This window comes from Natrix helvetica, assembly GCF_964273705.1.
Source record: "Natrix helvetica genome assembly, chromosome: 1".
Classification (NCBI taxonomy): Eukaryota; Metazoa; Chordata; class Lepidosauria; order Squamata; family Natricidae; genus Natrix; species Natrix helvetica.
The window spans coordinates 107860692-107866992 of record NC_138548.1 but is presented as its reverse complement, the minus strand read 5'-3'; positions in this window follow the sequence as shown (position 1 = coordinate 107866992).

The window sequence follows — 6301 nt, the reverse complement described above, 5'->3', positions numbered from 1 at the left end:
CTTTACCACCTTGAGTGTATGTGTGTGTGTGATGAAAAATATAATAAAAATAGTAGCATGTAAATTTTGCAGACAAGAATAAGGAATTTTAATTCACTCTGACTTAACCTTATAATATATAGTGTCTACCAGAGAAAATAACAATAACACGTTTTTTAATAAGGGGATTCCTTTTTTTGAGTGAAACTAGAGGTCCCATGTGTTTTAAGTGAAACCAGCTGTCCCACTTAGCCCCACACTCATAACTTTGGAGAAAGATGGATGTTCTATCATGTATATACACTGAAGACAAGCCATAAGAATTGAGTCAGTCATTGTAGTCTTCATCAGACAATTGAGTTGTACTCTGGTCTGAAAAATAATGAGAAATTCAAATGGGAATATGCTAAGCCTTTCACAGTGGCGGAGAAAAATATAGATGGTGAAGCATGAACCCAAATTGTTAAAAAGGAAATTCATAATATTGGGCTATATCCCTTATCTGTAGCACGCCTTCATGTTCAGTCCATTGTGATTAATAGCAAATACAACCGGCTACCAGCTCTTGGGCTTAGCAGTGAAGTAAACTGCCTTTTAAATTCAAAGGCAACCTCCTGCTAATATTAATTGTACAAAATTACAACATTCATAACTTCTTCAAACAGCTTAAGAATTCCATCCTTTCTAGTCTATTTGGTGATGAGTTAAAAAACAATCATATCACATATGAAAACCAACCCTTGGACAAGAGGGAAATTTGCTTCCTTTACTTCAGCCAGACTCATTTGTCCGTGACATGATGTAATTTCCCAAATATCTCTTGAGGCACCACAAAGAAGCTAAAGGAAGATAAGGGGAGAAAAAGCCTGAGAATTTTTGAATATGTTATGCAGCTATGTGCACCGATCTTGTCAGATAGAATTTCCAGTGATCCTAAGCTAACAGAGTGTAGGTTAAATAAACCTGACATATAATTTTGTATGTAATATTTGTGGGATGCTGCTAAGAAATAGCAATAGCACTTAGACTTACATACTGCTTCAGAGGGCTTTACGGCCCTCTAAGCAGTTTACAGAGTCAGCATATTGCCCCTGATCATCTGGGGCTTCATTTTACCGACCATGGAAGGATGGAAGGCTGAGTCAACCTTGAGCAGGTGAGAATTGAACTGCCAAACTGCAGGCAGCTGGCAGACAGCAGAAGTAGCCTGCAGTACTGCATTCTAACCACTGTGCCCTTGCAGCTCATTGTTACAAATTGTCAACTTTGTTACGGTATTAGTAGATATTATGGAATCTGTATCATGTTAGAATCTACATGAAAATACAGATAGTCCTCAACTTAACAACCACAATTGAGCCCAAAATTTCTGTTGCTAAGTGAAACATTTACTATGTGAATTTTGACCCATTTTATGACTTCTCCCCAAAGTTGTTAAGTGAATCAGTGCAGTTGGTAAGTTAATAACATGGTTGTTAAGTGAATCTGGTTTCCCTATTGACTCCTTGTCGGAAGGTCGCAAAAGGTGATTGCGTGATCCCTGGACACTGAAACTGTCATAAATGAGTCGGTGACAAAAGTGTCTAAATTTTGATCACATAACCATGGGGATGCTGCAATGGCCATGAAAAATGATCATAAGTCACTTTTTTCAGCAATATAACTGAACTGTCACTAAATGAACTGTTGTAAGTAAAGGACTACCTGTAGTCTGATTTCTATTTCTGTGAGTAAAAAAAATCAAATCTACAAATACCATGTTAACAAGCAATCTTTATGATCAGCTTGCATCCAGGTTTCCCATATACATAAAATATTAATAGTTAAGTTACCTTTGTAGGGTTTGCCTTTGCCTTTGCCTTGAACACAAATGGAAATTCAAAACACCGATGCTAACTTTTTTCCATTTTAATTTTTTAAATTTATTTTTTACTGCTTTTTACCTTTCCCCAGTGCTATGATATACTGTATATATGGTTTGTATGAATGCGTTAGAAAGATTGCTTTGAATATAAAGCTAAGTCGATTAGCTATATTTCTTAGAAAAGGAGGTGACTTAGCACTTTATACCTAACATTGGGATGATAAATTCCTTTTGGGGAAGGAGAGAATGCAATGCATCTTAGACAAGGGTCAAAATAAGTTATGGTCTCTCGGCACCAAAAGATGATTTATTTCCCCAAGTTGCATCTAGAAAGGGAAAAAAAGGTGGGTTAAACCTGGAGTGTGTATATTTCATTTCATTTCTATTGGCATTTCACTCAAAGAGCAGGCATACATTTGATACAGAAAAAGACTGTGTAATGCTGCCCAAGAGAAGAGAAGATTTACAGAGAATACCCAGACATTATCAGGTTGTTTTGTGTGACGTTTTTCTTTCTGGTTCTCCTCAGCATTGGTGTTATTATTTTCCATGTTGAAATTCTTTCATAAAAATCCAGAAGTGATCAAATGTATTTTTGGTGCAATGAAACAGTCCCAGCTGAGACTCAAGAAGCCACCCATTAATACAACCCCAAGCTTGCATCAATATTATTCTTGTTATCATACAACATGTGCATGGGGTTGGTTGTATATTTAATGGGCCATCTGCTATTCCTCCTTGAAAGGGAAGTGTTTTGTATCAGTTGCTTCGCCTGATATTTCCTGGTCTGCTTTCGTAGCACAATTTCCGTAACTACTGTCAATAGGGTGATAATGAGATGTACATACAAGGAAGTCCAGGCTGTTCTACATTGTAGGTGCAGTCTTGTGTGAAATCTTCAATAGCTAATGACGTCAAGGGGTAAAGTATCAATCTCACTGGACAGATTGATCTTTTTGTTTGACCTTGAAACTCAAGTGTCAATTCTCACTTCTAGTGTTATGAGAATATATGAAAGTCTACTGGTATATACAGTATTTATCTACCAGTATATATACAGCATATCTATAGTCGGTCAGTCAGCCTATCTATCTATCTATCATCTATCTATCTATCTATCTATCTATCTATCTATCTATCTATCTATCTATCTATCTATCTATCTATCTATCATCTACCTATCTATCACCATCATCTATCTACCACCTATCTAATCTATCACCTATCTAATCTATAATCTAGCTACCTACCTACCTACCTACCTACCTACCTACCTATATCTATCATCTATCTATCTATCTATCTATCTATCTATCTATCTATCTATCTATCTATCATCTACCTACCTACCTACCTACCTACCTACCTACCTTCTATCTACCTACCTATCTATCTCTCTTCTATCTAAAATGTTATTATGAACCTCTGTCAATTTACTTCCAATTCATCTTTTTTATATATGCAGACGTCCCAGCTGCTGTGAATTTAGAAGGGAACAACTCTAATCCCCTGAGAACTTTGCCACCCTTTTCTGCATTTTCCCCAGGTTCACAATACCTTATCTGAGGTGTGACCAGATCCGAGTGCACTATTTCAGGTGAGGTTTATAAATTTGAACCCTATTTTTAAACCTCTTTTGTATTTAATAAATAAATTCATGTCCTCATAACACAGAGTGATTGTTTTTCAGAGCAGTAAGCTGAACAACATCATCAGCTCAAAAATATCAGCACAAGCTTTTTTAAATGTTTCATCTCCATCATTCAGATGCACCATCAGTCCTCTAGATATTTTAGTACCTTTTCTGGTTATTAATATGATGCTATACGAGAATAACGCTGTTAGTCTAGCATCTATATCACATTGTAACCATTCAAATTTCATCAGTTTCTTCATCAGGCAAGAAAGAGATTGGTCTCATCCAATGTTGGTTCCCTTCAGGTATGCTGTTAATACTGGAGATGGTAAACAGTGAAGAAATCCAGTAATCACCGAAGGCCGTCTCCAAAATCAGAATAGGATCTTCCAAAAAGTTGTCCATTTCCCTTTTAAAACCATCTAAATTGGTCACCTTCACATCACATCACTACTGTTCTGTCACTTGAAAACAATATTTGTATTATGTGTGTTACAAGTCTAATAATTAAATCCATTAATATTAATTCCCTCTAGCTTTTCATATGAATATATGTCACTTGTGTTCATTGGAAAGAGCGTTCCTATTGATGTGAATTAGTATGAAAGATCTATGGTCCATTCATAAATAGAAAATGTTATTTTAAATAAGTGGTGAAATGAAAATGCATGTGCCCTGTTGAAAAAAAATAAGAGGGTTTTTTGGTGGTACACTTTAAAAATCTAAAATATAATTGCTAGTTGGGCAGACACACAATGTACACATACATGGATATTCCATTATAGAAAACAAAGGCTAGCAGTGAGATAGGGTGGTGGTGATGAAATATTTAGCTTCAGAGTTTTAATTTTTAATACAGTATTCCTGGAATGAATCAGTGCTGAAGCTAGCAAGGAGGGAAACAAAAACCCTTAATTCAGACAAACCCTATGTCAATGTGAGGCAGGTGCCTTCCACATTCCACTCTAAAAAAAGCAACCAAAATATTATAAAAGGAGAACGAGACCTAGGATTTAAAATCAGGGCTGGCATATGCACTCATACATAGATGACTGGATTCTGATAATTTTTAATGTTAATCTGTGTTAATATGACAAATTCTTGTTTGTAATGAACCTTTCTTCTCTATTTACTGAGTGAACCTTTTGCTCTTAGCTAATTACAGTACTGAGAATGCAGGATGGAGTATCCGAAAATTCACGAATCAGGCTGTGACTGTGGGTCTTAACTGGATCAGCAACATGCATGATTTATGTTACCAGCTCCTGCTTTGGAAAATGGCCCTGCAGAATTGGGGGATGGAATATTTGTTTAGACTCCAAACAATTCGAGTTTACCATTGGAGGAACTTGTCAATTGCTGGGTAGCCCATGTTACATTTTCTAAGATGGGGGAAAGAGCTTTCACGATATAATTAGCTTGGTTGCTCTGGTTCTGGGATTTACTCAGATCTGAAAGAAGTTGAATTAATTAAAATTAAACAAAGCCTTCCTGTCTCTACATGGTCGAGTCCCTTTCTTGTTTCATGGAGATGACAAAGAAGCTATAAATAATGGAGCCCTGCTTTTTGTTTTCCTGTCAAGCAAGAGTAATGAAGGAAATATGACGTCCAGGTGCAACATGCGTAAAGGATGGGGTGAAGAAGAACAGGGCACAGGAACATGTTAAAATGAGCTCTGTAAACCTATGAGCATGTGTGATATAGCAGCTGGCAATAAATATCAGTGAGATGCTGTTCCTTTTGTAAATATGTACCCAGTTAACTTTGGAATCGCATCATAAAGAAGGAGAACTGGTAATTTGGCTGACAGGAAAGCTCTAGTCCGTGTGGTTTTTAAATAGAATTTGGGGTGAAATGGCACTTGGTTTTTTTTGGTGGTACACTTATAAAAACTAAAATATAATTACCGGTTGGGTAGCTATTCGGTGATGGCAGTTTTGTATTTTGTAAATTAATTTTCTTACATTACATCCATTTTTTATAGAAAGGATGCCTTTATTAAAGGACTGTGAAATACTCCTGAAATAGTGCAGCAGTCTCATCTTGAGAGAGCAAAGTAACTATTTGTATTGCCACTGCCTCATCTCTACATTGTGTGTGTGTTGCCTATTGCCTAGTGGCTATTGTGTATTGGCACTAATGGAAATACAAACTCAGATCTGCACAGGATTCCTGTATTAAGTATCTCCAGGAGCTTATCTTTATGATCAGGATTGTATGTATTTGGGCTACCCACTCTAGATGGCAAAAATCCAAGATGACAATTCTATTATTTTTTTTAAAAGTTTGTTGTATCTCTATGTCACCACCTAGTGGTTGCCTGGACTCTTGCAGCTCAGATCTGGCAGTCTTAAGTCGTATGTATCGACAGTACAACCCAAATTATTTTTTTGTTTCACAAAGAAACTAGATCCAAAAGGAATTCAGTCATCCTATGGATCAGCTGATCCAGCAGATCCTTATGTGCCCTGTTCTTGAACTGTAGAGAACTGGCAAAGAATTTTAAAAAGATAAATTACAGCTACATATATACAACTTATATATATGCATTCAATTACTTAGAAGGCTAATTCAATTCTTTAAAGTCTTCCCAGATTCAATCAGTGGTTTTAGAACCAAGGCTGTTGCACTTTCAGTGAATGTTAGACTGGTCCTACCTTTGTCATTTGAAAACAAGAAGTTGAATTTCTCTGAGATGAGTTTTTGCTCATGCTGAAAGGAATCAGGTGAATCCTTCTAATCAGCTCTGTGAACTATATTCTGCATCACATTTTGAGAAAGCTTTGCTTTGATGCTAATTTGTCCCATTAAAAATCTTGTC